This window comes from Octopus sinensis, linkage group LG9 (assembly GCF_006345805.1).
Source record: "Octopus sinensis linkage group LG9, ASM634580v1, whole genome shotgun sequence".
NCBI lineage: Eukaryota > Metazoa > Mollusca > Cephalopoda > Octopoda > Octopodidae > Octopus > Octopus sinensis.
In genome coordinates this window covers 2,788,867-2,803,866 of record NC_043005.1, presented here as the reverse complement: position 1 = coordinate 2,803,866, position 15,000 = coordinate 2,788,867, and the positions used below count along the sequence as shown (strand labels likewise).

The 15,000-nt window shown below is 40.8% G+C and overlaps 5 non-coding genes across 5 annotated transcripts; 4 read left to right on the top strand and 1 right to left on the bottom strand.

The window, feature by feature from the left end:
- Positions 1-4,871: 4,871 nt before the first annotated feature.
- On the top strand, positions 4,872-4,955 carry Trnal-cag. Its single transcript has one exon. It is a non-coding gene; the product is annotated as a tRNA-Leu (tRNA).
- Positions 4,956-5,842: 887 nt separating this feature from the next.
- On the top strand, positions 5,843-5,926 carry Trnal-cag. The gene has a single exon. It is a non-coding gene; the product is annotated as a tRNA-Leu (tRNA).
- Positions 5,927-7,317: 1,391 nt separating this feature from the next.
- On the top strand, positions 7,318-7,391 carry Trnan-guu. Its single transcript has one exon. It is a non-coding gene; the product is annotated as a tRNA-Asn (tRNA).
- Positions 7,392-7,662: 271 nt separating this feature from the next.
- Trnal-cag lies at positions 7,663-7,746 on the bottom strand. The gene has a single exon. It is a non-coding gene; the product is annotated as a tRNA-Leu (tRNA).
- A 787-nt stretch (positions 7,747-8,533) lies between these two features.
- Positions 8,534-8,605, top strand: Trnad-guc. The gene has a single exon. It is a non-coding gene; the product is annotated as a tRNA-Asp (tRNA).
- Positions 8,606-15,000: the final 6,395 nt, after the last annotated feature.

The window sequence follows — 15,000 nt, the reverse complement described above, 5'->3', positions numbered from 1 at the left end:
TTACACCAACCTTTTTTTACAAAAAACACGTAAACACAGCTCACCGTTTCAAATGTTCTCTCGGCCTGAAACCCTTACGAAGGTCTCTCAGTAGATTACATAATTAAAAAGTGTGATTAATTTGACTGGATATTTTTGAACAAAATACACAATTTATCACCAGAATATCACAGGCTCGAGCGAGATTGGTTTAACCAATTCCCCCAAAAGAGGAATTGTCAAGTTTGATCTCCACAAACCGTTTAAAAGAATAATGAACTTTTTTCAATTTAGTGTTGATGGTCACTAAAACGGATTGGGTGCTCAGATTTTAATTCAGTTCATTTTTAATCAGATATAGGAACAAAAAGTTTGTATCATTTTTGAGATAAATATAATCCTAAGTCGCCTCGTTTCACCCCTTCTCCACCCTTTTATCTTTGGGTGCCATTAGCGGAGCTTATTCTGCTGCAAATATTCTAATCGGGTGTCTGAGAATAACCCTGTATCTTGATCTACTTCACTTCTGCACATTCCTTTGTTTAATGTCAGTAAGAGGAGACGAACAGACATGGTTCTTCAGTGGACGTCAGCCGTTACAAATGTTTAACCTATAGCTGACTCATTTGTTTTTAGGTCCCCTCGAATTTAATGACATCCAGCTGAACTACTTGCAAATGTAATGTCGATTCCCCTCCCCGCCCAGAAAGAGAATCAATAAGTCAAGATCCCTAACTAGGGGTCCTACTTTGTCTTGTATCTCTATCCACGGAAGGCCCCGTTTACTTCCCCTTAATTTTCCTTCCAATCTTTTATAGTCAGATCTGGTTTTTCCCTGCTTACAGAAGTGGGGCGAATTATTTATTGCAGCAAATGTTTTTATAGGAGGATCTCTGTTCTTGCGCCAACCACTCAGGCAAAATGAAGCTAAGAAAATTACTATTTTTAAATCTCACAACGCGAGATATTCAGCAACAGTACTTTGTAGTAAAGGTTGTTTGCCAACATAAGATGGCAGTCCTGGTTTAGGACGAATGTTGCTGTAATTTAGCTGGAGACGATGTCGTGTAGCCAGCTGGAAACGATGTCTCCTGGGGCTAAATTACAGCAACATTAGTCCTAAACCGGGACTGCCACCTTATGTTGGCAAACAACCTTTACTACAAACTGAAGCTAAGTTCACAAATTTGGAAACAGTCAATACCAAAGGAAGAAGTCAGAATCTTCAACCTCCATCATTTTTCTAACGTAGAATAACCACTCGTCTCCTTGATGTCTGTTCTTTATTAACGGAAGCAGAGTTTTATACTTCGTTCGTTGACACAGTATAGTGACTGGAGTAAGATTTGAACCTTTGACCTTGTTTTAAATGGCCCAGCACCTACGTCTTTCTTCAACCTATGACCTTGTGTTCACTCGTCCAGCATTGCCTAATCAAAGCAAGTACTTCACAATTCCTCACCGTATTGGACCCACGATTCATCTGTCACATTTTGGAGGAGCACCCAGTGACGCAGCTAGAGTTTGTGCCGCTCGAAGCAGACCTTGGGTCTGTCACTCCCCATAAAAATGCCGCCCTATCGCCCTTTTCCACCAAATCTACACTGGCGATTCGTCTTAGATCAGTAGTCAGGTAACTTTTTTTAACCAATTCCCCCAAAATATATTTATTTACGCCGACGTTACCTTTTTGATTTGAAAGGAAGAAAATCATAGATTCTTCGAATTCAAAAGATTTATTAAACCTACTTATATGGAGAATACAATTATAAATATTAAAAAGTATAAAACAAATGCGATAAAATAAATTAATATCCTCATTATGTAACAAAAGGATTTTTCTAGAAACTTTTTCACTTCAGGTTTTGGAGAAATGATGGGGCATTTTGATGCCAGAGCAATTTGAATGCATTCTTCGAGGTCCAGTCAATTACTCTGCTTTGTTTTTATGTACATTGGAGTGAGAAATCCTTGTTTGTAGAGGTAGGTTGTTGCAAAAGGCAACAACTTTTTGACTGCCTCCTCAAAGCCAGGAGAAAGATTTCTGTCGTAACAAGGAACAGGTTTTTTTTAATATATCTAATGAGTCATTACCCACATGAATTTCATTTTTGCCTCTCTTAGGGTAATGAATCCTGGTTCACCAGCCCCTGTAAATAGCCATGCCAGTGATCCAACACATTCTGTTAGGCATTTTAACCTTCACACAAAACTCATAATTCCTCTACTCCCAACTTGCTTTATCACTAAGAGGTGTACGACCACAGTTCGGACAAAGAACTTCTGTCTGTCTCGTTATAAACTGGACGGTTTGTAATGAGGTGGTTTTAACACCTCAAGGTAACTATCAGAAAAGTAAGAGTTGTTCTGTAAACTACATCATCTGAAAAGCCACTGCTCACATACCCGATTCAGTGTTAAACCTACGAACACAAACAACATCCAAGCAGCAACAGTTCGTGATTCAGCCGTTTTCGTCTACAGAGATCTAAATAGCAACACTCTCCAACGGCGAACGACTAGAATTGCCTTTGTTGTCTACATATCCTCTCTACCCATAACCCACACCACGCACGAACTTTTGTTTCAAGCGATTAATCACTAGTTCACCGTATTGACGACAGCAAAGGTGACCAGGGAATGCATTTGTGTAATTCGGACTTACTAAAAACTACAAGCTTATCTCGTTAATCAGTTTTCTCGGCGATTTTACAGGTACGCACAAATACCATGATGCTATCGTTTTCCTCTGAGTAACTTACATAGAAAAGCCAAGTAAAGCTTTCTAAAAGCTACTTCAAGAGGTCCTTGGACCCGATTTCGCAGCATCTCAAGTTAAATACTTCAAGAAAGCCCTGATTGTAAGGGGAGGGAACTTGCGTTAAAGTTACTTCCCTTGAATAAATATCTAGGAATAACTTTATAACGTCTTTTTAAAAATTATAATTTACTTGAAATTAGTTGAAGTCTTACTCACACTGAGATTCATAGAAGTAACATATTTGTAGCAATAATAATTAATAAATAATTATCTTTCATAGCAGACACGTATAAATGTCTTCCTAGTGTACAGTTAATTGTAATAGGAACAAGGCAGCTAATCCTCTTGAAGTTAAAAAAAAAAAAAAGCTGTAACCTGTGTGGAGATAATGGAAGAGACAGACAAGAAGAAAAGAGCTAAGTGTCAGACCCTGGTGGAGGACTACCGCAAGGGTGACTACCTTGCTGGTGGAACTTGACAATTGAGGATTTAAACACCATTTCTGGATAAGGCGTATGGAATTCTGGACATTACAGGACTGAGCAGAACCATCAAGGACAACGTAGAGGCTTCTGATAAATTCATAGAAATATCTCTGGATGAAAAGTAATCAATGGGGACAGCAGGATGCTGCTTGGACCCAGGTCTTGACTGCATCAACCGAAGTCTGGTCACCAGGATGAGGGTGTCTCTCATTAAGCCCCGAAACAACTAGAGACTATGTTGTGCTTACGGAGACCCTCATCACTGATATTAATCTGATGACGGAGCCAGGGGTTGCACACATTGTTGAACCAAAACGTGGCTAATTCGAAGACTACAGATCCATCACTGCAACTGTAAAAATCTGTAAAACTTTCCAGAAGTTTATCATTTAAATATATATGAGCATGTCTAGATATGTAACTATATGCACGAGAATACATACATAAAACATACACATTTGCACATACATACACACACACATACATACATACATACATACACACGTACATATATACATGCATACATAGCGCGAGTGAATGAGATGGGGAAAAGAGAGTGAGTTAGAGAGCGAGAGAAGGTGAGAGAGAAAGAGAGAGAGAGAGAGAGAGAGAGAGAGAGAGAGAGAGAGAGAGAGAGAGAGAGAGAAGGTGAGAGAGAGAGAGACCCAGGCCGGTTGCCCGGTGTTTTGCAAGGCATTCGTAGTCAATGCTCGCAACATAGAGGGTGGGGTTGGGGAAGTGGGACAAGTTGACTCTATTGACCCCCCGCATTTGTCTGGTACACTATTTCATCTCTACCGAAAGGAGGAAAAGTGAAGCTGATCTCAGCGGAATTTGAACTCAAAACCAGCAGAAAAGCCAAACGACCCCCACCGGTCGCCGGCCATAGGAAGCAGACACTGGTTTCTTTCTTGCCCGCATGCACAAACACAGCAGGTAAAAGATCAGTTGGGACATGATTTCATTGACCTCGAAATCATGAAAGGCAGGTCTGAAATCGAAGTGATTTGAACTTGAAAACCAGTGATTTTGGTTCAGGATGGAGGGAAGGAGTGGATTATCTCCCTTGCACTACAATCGGAAGAAGTTGGGTCAATACGTACACACTCACACTCATCCATACACACTCACACACACAAACACAAACACATTTACTTTTTACTTGGCATAAAGTTAGAACATGACACTCAATCCTTGAGTTATTTTCGTAATTTTCTGCAGATTATTTACAAACATACACACACACACACACACATACATAGATACATACATACATGCATGCATGCATATACTCACATACTTGTAAGTTTGAGTATATATGCGCTGTTATGCGTTTATGGAGAGAGAGAGAGAGATAAAAAGAAAGGGAGGGAGAGAGGATAGAGAGACAGACAGACAGATGGTATGCATATGATGTGAGAGACAGAACAACAAGAAGAGAGAGTAAGTGAGAAAGAGAGAGACAGAGAGAGAGAGAGAGAGAGAGAGATGAGATTTGCCATGTTGTCCTTGTCCATTGGGAATCCGTCTGATGAAATCCGTTTGTCTGTCGGTTGCAAGGACAAATGGAGAGAGAGAAGAGTAATGGTTTCAGCTCATCTCGCTCTCATGTAAGACTAAAGCTGAATCTCATAAATTTATCAGCTGTCAGGATGGCCGAGCGGTCTAAGGCGCTGCGTTCAGGTCGCAGTCGGGTCTTCCCGGCGTGGGTTCGAATCCCACTTCTGACAAGGTTTTTATTTTTATTTTCATAATTTTGGTTTTGACATAAATTTTTTTTTCAACAAAGGTAAAGCAAACTAGACATGTATATCAGTAGTGTGTAAGTCCATCGTGTTGATAGAATTTTCTGTGGGTTTTCATCCATTATCACTCCATCAATTCGGATTATACTCTCTTATCTGTTGTCACGAATACATCAGAGATTACGGATTATCCCTTGTTTGGTCGATCTTACAGAAATAGCACCGCCAGTTGAAACCGGTACCTGCTTTTTAAAATCTGGTACTTATTCTCTCAGCCTGTCTTGCCGAACCGCTAAACGTAAACAAACCAGCACCGGTTATCAGCGGTGGTGGTGTGGTGAAGGAGGAGACAAACACAAACCCTATATATATATTGTGTGGTAAGTAGCTTGTTTACCAACCACATGGTTCCAGGTTCAGTCCCACTGCGTGGCACCTTGGGCAAGTGTCTTCTACTATAGCCTCGGGCCGACCAAAGCCATGTGAGTGGATTTGGTAGACGGATACTGAAAGAAGCCCGTCGTATATATGTATATGTATATATGCGTGTGTGTGTTTGTGTCTGTATTTGTCCCCCTAGCATTGCTTGACAACCGATGCTGGTGTGTTTATGTCCCCGTTACTTAGCGGTTCGGCAAAAGGAACCGATAGAATAAGTACTGGGCTTACAAAAAAGAATAAGTCCCGGGGTCGAGTTGCTCGATTAAAGGCGTTGCTCCAGCATGGCCGCAGTCAAATGACTGAAACAAGTAAAAGAGTATATATATATCTATATATATATATATACATGTATGTATGTACAAATCTATCTATCCATATATCTATCTAATCGTAATTTATTACATCCTAAAGTAGAAACGAAGTACTGCATAGTCAGGATGGCCGAGCGGTCTAAGGCGCTGCGTTCAGGTCGCAGTCGGGTCTTCCCGGCGTGGGTTCGAATCCCACTTCTGACAATGATTTCTTTTTCTTACGATGAACGCCCATAATTTTACGAACAAAATGTCTAACGAGTGTTATTGTATACTAGCTTGAATAATCTCCCTGATAGGGTTCCGACTTCTAATTTCTTTAACATTTCCAACCTAATCGGAGATTTTGGATTCGGCAGGGAAAAATAATTCATGAACTTAGCACCAGAAACGTTAGATTTTCATTGGTAATGGTCGTGACGTAACAGAAGTTTTCGTAGTTATTCTTCTGAATATCGTATTGGCAATGTTGGTGATTTTGCTCTACCCAGGAACAGAAAGTTCGCGGACGAGAGTGGTCGAAGGATTTGCGATGTTCTCCTTGTATATTAGAAATCCGTCTTATAAAATACCTTTCGCAGTTGGCTGGAAGGTCAAATGGACCCTGGCAGAATCTGGACTGAGAACACTAAAGGCCAGTGGTATATTAACCTAACTCTCTTAACGATTCTGTCGATTCAATAGGGAAAAACATAACCGCATCAACGATTCAAATTGTGATGTGTGGGAGGTTTTATGCACCTCATCAGGAAGTAGTAAGATTATTAGGTTTTGTTTTTAGTCTATCTATGAGTTTATCAACCGGTCTCTTCGTTCCTCCCTCTCTCTCTCTCTCTCTCTCTCTCTCTCTCTTTGCATGTATTGGTCCATATCCTTCTATCTATCTATCTATCTATCTATCTATCTATCTATCTATCTATCTATCTATCTATCTATCTTGCTATCTGTCTGTCTCTCTGTCGAGATAGATAGAAAGATAGATAGATAGCAAGATAGATAGATAGATAGATAGATAGATAGATAGATAGATAGATAGATAGATAGATAGATAGATATATAGATAGATAGATAGCAAGATAGATAGATAGATAGATAGATAGATAGATAGATAGATAGATAGACAGACAGACAGACAGACAGACAGATAGATAGATAGATAGATAGATAGATAGATAGATAGATAGATAGATAGACAGACAGACAGATAGGTAGATAGATAGATAGATAGATAGATAGATAGATAGATAGATAGATAGATAGATAGATAGATAAACAGATAGATTATAAAAAGATCCTTATTAAAACACGGCAAAATTTCTAATCAACCAAAAGACCACTAGAAGACAGTATTGGTAAAAACTGAGCGCTTAAAGACGATAATATGGATTAGAGAAACGATGATATGGTTTCGGAAGCGATATAGTGCGTGCTCCGTGATAAAAACACGAAAGGCAAATTGCCAGTTATTGAGATAAAAGAACGGAAGAAACTAATTAAATGTCCCACCTGAGTAATCCATTAATTGGGTGGGGGTGGGGAAGAATATCAATAACCAAAACTACAATATAATTATATGAGTGTGGGGTTTCGTGTCGGTCTCTGTGGCGCAATCGGTTAGCGCGTTCGGCTGTTAACCGAAAGGTTGGTGGTTCAAGCCCACCCAGGGACGATGATTTTTTTATAAGATTTTCGCATATGTATATTTTTTCAAACTTGATTTTCATATGAATATTTGTCACATTTTGCTTTTAGTTGTATTCTCTTTCAGCATGACTGCCAGCCAAGGGTGTCTCATTACGCTACGATCTTTCTCGTTGCTGCTGTAAAAGAAAGTGTAAGAATGGACTGATCAAATGACAATTCGATGGCTCAGAGCTGAACTAAGAAACCCTCTACTCCTTGTTTACGGAGCCAGTACAAAAAAAATAAAAATAAATTCTTGTCAGAAGTGGGATTCGAACCCACGCCGGGAAGACCCGACTGCGACCTGAACGCAGCGCCTTAGACCGCTCGGCCATCCTGACAGCTGGCAAACTGATGCCTAAAATGCTATATTGTACTTTACTCACATCATGTCTCCAATAATTATTACTTCCTAAACGAGTTTTTCTTGTATTTTATTGCAGTTCATCGTATTTTCACTGTTATTTTTACATTTAAGTTTTATAATCATATTTCGAGAAGGATTTTTCGATAATTTCTCAAATTTATGATTATAATTGTTTGTCTTTTCGTTGACTTACAACGTAGTGTGAACTGGGACCGACCTCGATTATAGATGAAATAAACCGTCATAAAATTAGAAATTTGAAGGAATATTGACATTTAATTAATTCTCTTTCGAAAGATAATTAATGCCGTTGCAATTATTAAACTCTCAATGATAAATTACTTCAACAGTTCTGTTTAGTATAAACCTCATTAGGTTTATGTAAAACAGAACTGTCGTAAAAATATCATTGTTGTTGAACGTAATGACATTTTATCGACATAATTCGGTGAAACTGTCGACTTTTCTCTGAAAAAGAAAACGGCCAGAGAAAGAATAAAGTTGAAGCAAAACAATGAAAGCCATGAACAGACACACACACACACAGACATGTGCCTGTGAAAGGATGATGGGAAATATAGTTAAATATAACCCCTAATGGAGATTATAATTTAACACAGTGACGACATTTTAAAATAGCTAACAGTTTTATTGTTTAAAAACACAAGAATTATTAATTAAATAATTGTAAAATTACTACGTACGAATTAAAGAATTTCTATAACTTTATAATTATTAATTTGCAATTCGCTTTCGGCCTGTCCTCGGTAGTATAGTGGTAAGTATCCCCGCCTGTCACGCGGGAGACCGGGGTTCGATTCCCCGCCGGGGAGGCCCAGTTTTTTTTTGCTTTTCTGTTTCAATTTTTGTATCTGCAGCACACATGTAAAAGTATATTAGTATAAATCGAAGCTAGATATATATGCTAAAGGTAGGCATTATATTTAGGTTGTTTGATAATATTGGCACAATGCCACCGGTTGCCGAGAGCATGTTAAGTCGACTGCATTGATGGTGATTTCGATCGTCTGGCGAAGGAATACGGAGACAAACTGAGCAATTCTTTGGTAAACTGGAATGTTAAACAGATGAAGAACACATAGTGTAGTGGTTGTGATTGCCGAGAAGTGATAAGAAACAAGTGTATGGTTGGATAGGTGCTAGATCACACGAAGATTTGCTACAGAACATTAATTCCCAGATCCTAAAAAGAAAAAGATTCTGTCAGACATTTAAAACAAAATAGACCTCTCCAAGATTTCTTCTTGTTTTGAATCCGTTTAAGGATGTGTTCGGGGAATATTCTTAAAATCCTTCTAAAATGGGTGGCCTTTTTGCGTGGATTTCAACTTTAGAGGATAAATCCGGAAACAAGATGATTCGTAAGTAATTCCGTACGATACGAACATTTCTGTCGTGGACGGATGGCACGGGGGCCAAGCCTCGGACGAATTTTAAAGATGGGCAACGTTGATGGAATATTTTCCACATCATACAGATGATATAGAGCTCACAGCAGCGGTGGAGGGAGCACAGCCTGAGCTTTTTGAGTCAGGTTTGTCATATCATCCTCTGCAGACCTCCGCCAAGCAGCTCGTTTAAGATAGATACGCAAGTAAAATTACTAATAGAGAAACGAAAATAAACTTTTGAAACAGCGACGCCACCATAGGTTACGTGCAAACGATGAACGTATTTTCAAGGGAGATAATCAAAGAACGTAACTAATACTTCTTGTAAAGTAAATATAACAAATGAAAAATCCTTCAAGAATCCATAAAAGTTTCCGGATCACTACCAAAATTTCATCATCTGTTCCTTGTGTCATTACCAACTTTTCCTGCAAGTTTCATAAAATACCATTCACAACTTTTTGAGTTATCTTGCACACAGACGGACAAACCAACGCCAGTGAAAACATAACCCCCTTCCTTGGCGGAGGTAAATAAAAAAAGAGAAGCCAAAAAAGTGCTTTTAGACTGACATTTGTCGAAATCGATGGGAAAACCCATTCGTGTGTGGTGTGGTAGTGGTGGTGGTGGTGTGTGTTCATGTGTCAATAGCGGTAATTCGAAACCGAATCCCTGAACGTGCGGTCAGACACCACGAGGAAGCTACCATAGTTTCCCGTGATCGGTCTATTAACCGGCGAATCAGTATGGAGCGATGTTGTGGACATGTTTTCTCGAATATTCTAGAATTTGACTTTCGGTCCCCCTATAAAACTGTTCGGTGTGCATTTTTACGGGACAGACATTCAGGTAGGCGCTTAAAACCAGGTGGTGTAGATAAGTGATCAGACAGAGGACTGTCGTCCCGAATACAGCACAATTGCTCCCAGTTGTGCTGGACAAGCCACACGTTGCCCTGCCAATAACTTTCTGTAAGCTCAGAGCAGTCTCTCTCCCTCTCTCTCTCTCTCTCTCTCTCTCTCTCTCTCTCTCTCTCTCTCTCTCTCTCTCTCTCTCTCTCTCTCGCAGTCGGTAATTATCGTTGTCGTTATCTGGAAAAGACCAACGCACTTTGCTTTGTGTGCAATAATAAACTCTGTGAAATATTCACGAGTGTTGTTCGGTTACTTCTTCAGGCAGCCCAACAAACATATCTTCAATCAACTCACCCAGCTACCACAGCAGCAAATACAACAACAACAATAACAACAGCAGCAGCAAACACAGCAACAATAACAACAGCAACAGCAACACTACCAAAGCGACGTGTGTGTGTGTGTGTTTATATTTCTTTACTTCCCACAAGGGGCTAAACATAGAGGGGACAAACAAGGACAGACAAAGGGATCAAGTCGATTACATCGACCCCAGTGCGAAACTGGTACTTTATTTATCGACCCCGAAAGGTTGAGGGTTATAGTTAAGAACTCTAATTAAGGGACTCTAGTGAAAGGCTGTAGTTTGCTTATTAAACATATAGATGGAAGAAAGGCGAGGACGGAAACATGGGCCGTATCAGAGTCTGGAAGACAAGCCGCAATGGTGCAATCTAATTAGAAGCAATTGATCTCAGAGATGAGAGAAGGGTGGAACCTATAGACAGGAAGTTTGCAACAATCGAGTGCTTTGCCGACGTCGAGGGCAACACAACGAATTTAATGGTGGGTAACATAATAACGTTGGTCACCAGTGCATTTGGCTCTATGAAAGTCCTTGAGGAAACAGAGAGAGGAGGAGACAAAGAGAAAAAGAAGAGAAGAAAGAGAGATCTATGGTGTTGGAGAAAATTATTGTTGATAGGTATGTCCATTAAATTAGAAATTTAGAGGTAAAACAGGGCCTTGATAACGGGGTCAGAGGAATTGCGGTTCTTTGGAAAGAGGGCTCATTGCAGAGTAACCCCAAAGATTAGGGTGTGACTCCACTGTAAAACTGGAGAGAGGAAGTATTCGGTGAGTGTCGGGCAAGATCGATGGGAGGATGGAGAAATATTCGAGTGGAATTAAAAGCGGCTTGATAGCAGAATCGTTGGCATTCCGGACAAAATGCTTTGCGGTATTTCGTCCGTTTTTACGTTGTGTTCGAGTGTCGTCGAGGTCGACTTTGCTTTTCGTTCTTCGGGGCCGATAAAATAAGTATAAGTTGGGCCCTGTGGTCGATGCGATCGACAAGACCCCCCCTTCCCTGAAATTGTTGGCCTTGTGCTAAAATTTAAACCATCATTTGTGTGTAATGAAGGAGACACCATTAGGAGTGGTGGTCATGCCGATTTGAAACAACTGGAAGTATTTCTACACTAAGCATCCGTATGCAAGGTGGGGTACCAGATGGGTAGGCAAAAGTTGGGTAATGGGGTAAAGATGGACACTGGGTGGGTTGCGAAAATGGATTTAAAAAAGTTTTCTCCATTGCAGTATATCTCAGGCTGCCATCGCTGCTGAGACGTGGAAGAAAACAGAACTGGGCAAGGCTGGCGGGGATACTTCTGGCAAAGGACCAGGCACGAAACCCTCGGCCCTTGGGTCACTTTGGCTAGTTTCTTTCGGTTAAAAAATAGACAAACTTACGTAGATGCATACATGCATCCACACACACACACACACACACATCTTCCCAGGAAGACACGTGGGATGAAGTGGCGAGAAAGCATCTAGAAACGTCGGGTTTCACAGAGGGGATGAGAGGGGATCGAAACTCCTGGTGGTTTGCTGTGCTTGAAAAGACACGTCGAGCTAAGTAGAAACGCGATTGCCCTGGCATAGGGTCTCGTTCATTCGTTGCAACCCCCTCCAACTGAGCATCTCCATTCTTGCGGGCTCGAAAGTGCTGGTGCCAAAACAGACATGGCGCATGAACAGCCCTTAGCTGGTCAGCTTCTGTGAAACTGTCCAACCAATGCCAGCATGAAAAACAGACGTTAAATGATGATGGTAGCTTACCAACCGCATGGTTTCAGGTTCAGTCCCACTGCGTGGCACCTTGGGCTAGTGTCTTCTATTATAGCCTCAGGTCGACCAAAGCCCTGTGAGTGGATTTGGTAGACGGAAACTGAAAGAAGCCTGTCGTGTGTATATAAATATATGTTTGTACGTGTGTTTGTGTGTATGTGTTTGTCCCCCCCCCCAACATCGCCTGACAACCGATGCTGGTGTGTTTACGCCCCCGTAACTTAGCGGTTCGGCAAAAGAACCCGATGGAATTAGTACTAGACTAGGCCTGGGGTCGATTTGCTCGACTAGACACAGTGCTCCAGCATGGCCGCAGTGAAATGATTGAAACAACTAAAAAGAATATAAACACATACATTATACAAACATTCATACCTACATACACACATACATACACACACATACATACATATGCACATACATACATACATACATACATACATACATACATACATACATACATACATACACACATACACACACACACACACATACATACATACATACATACAAACATACATACATACATATGCACATACATACATACATACATACATACATACATACATACATACATACACACATACATACATACATATGCACATACATACATACATACATACATACATAGAGACATACATACATGCATACATACATATATATATACATACATATAATAACTTAGAATAACTTAGAAAGGTTTTTGGCCAGTATTGGCCCAGGCCATGTCTAACTTAATAGCACCACCTGGCGAAGTCTTTCAGTTCAGGATTTGGGCACCAGGCCCATTCGAGCAGAGGTTATTGTTTGCGGAGACATATCCGTGTGGGTGGGTGTTGTCCGGTACTGTTGAAGGAATTTGTCCAAAGACTTCTTGAATTTTGTGTGGTCAGTTTCTTTTTTGACGTGTCCTGGTGTAATGTTGAAGAGAGCGGGTCCAATTGAGGTGAAATAGTTGTGCTGTATTGTCGTTATGTGATGCGATTTAGATTTTTGTTGTGGACAGATGGCACGTGGTCCAAGCCTTGGATGCATTTTGAAGGTGATGCCAACATCATTCGGACAGTGCTGATGGAATATTTTCCACATCATACAGATAATGTAGCGTTCACGGCGTCGTTGGAGTGAATACAATTTCAGCTTCTCTAGTCTACCCCAGTAGTCAAGGTCTGATATGCCATCTATCTTTTTTGTGATTGACCTTTGGGGAGCTTCAATTCTCATAATATTTGTTTTGTGTAGGGAGACCACAGTGGACAGCAGTATTCAAGGTGGGGTCGGGCAAAAGTGGAGAAGAGAAGGATAATAGCGTGGGAATCTCTCGACTGGAAGGTTCTGAGAATCCAGGAACACATTCTGCGGGACATGTCAACTTTGCTGCTTATATGTGTAGCCCAGCTTATGTTGTTGTCCACTGTTACTCCCAGGTCTCTGATGTTGTTGGATGCCATGAGAATTTCTCCAGAAGGAAGAGAGTATGGGAGTTTCAGAGCGTCCTCCCTTCCAAAGTGGATCAGTTCGAATTTGTCTTCATTTAGCAACATGTTATTCTTTTCCGCCCATTGGACAACAGCCAGTAGGTCTGACTGAAGGTTTATTCGGTCATCCACGCCATTGATGACCTTCTGGAGCTTGGAATCATCAGCGAAGGTTCTGATGTTGCTGTGTTTGATGGTGTCAGTAATATCATTTATGTAGATGATGAAGAGAAGTGGGCCCAACACAGTGCCTTGTGGGACACCACTGCTGACTTTGGCTGGGCTGGATTGACTCCTTCGACTACAACATGTTGGGTTCTGTTAGAGAGGAAGCACTTGATCCATTGCAGCAGCTTTCCAGTGACACCAATATTGGACAGCTTTCTCAGAAGGATCTTATGATCAACCCTGTCAAAGGCCTTGCTGAAATCAAGGTAGATGACATCAGTGTTGGAACCCTCTCCCAAGGCTCTCAAAATGTCATCAAAATGATGCAGTAGCTGCGTCAGGCAATCTCTCCCATTACGGAATCCATGCTGGTTGGGGTTCAGCATATTATGACTCTCAAGGAAGTGAGTCATACGCGATCTCAGCACCCTCTCAAATACCTTGATGATATGAGAGGTGAGTGAGATTGGACGGTAATTCACGGCAAGCGATTTGTTTCCTTTTTGAAAACTGGGACAACAGACTGGGATAGAAGGTCTTCTGGTATATATCCAGCATCCAATGAGTTCCGCCACAGATTGGCTAGAGGGGGTGCAAGTTGGTTTTGACACATCTTCAAGACACAAGCAGGGAACCTATCGGGACCTACTGCTGAATTATGCTTCATTTCCTTTATTGCTGCTAAGACATCAGGAGCGCCAAATGTTATGTCCGATAAAGTGTATTGGGGAGTAACATCACTGATACAGCCCAGATCAGTCATATCAGGATTGCTGAAAACAGAGCAATATTGTTTCTGCAATATCTCTCACATGGTTTTGGCATTGTCTTGAAGAGTACCATTTCATCAATCAGAGGGCCAACAGTAGAACCAGTGACTCTGTGTTTTTTTGCAAATGAAAAGAACACTTTGGGATTGAGTTTGATCTTCTCAATGGCCCAGGCCTCTTCAGCTCTTCGCTGACTTTGATGATAGACATCATGTTGTTTTGGAGTTTATGTTTTTTAATCTCTAGCGACGAGATGGCAGTCAGGTTGGTGTGTTGCTGTTGACAGTATTTCAGCATGTTGATCTTTTTGTTGATTCTTTTAATTTTCCTTATGAGAGATTTTCTATTTCTAGGGATTCGACACTTAGATTTGTTTGCAGATCTTAATGGGGTGTGTCTTGCACATATGTTCG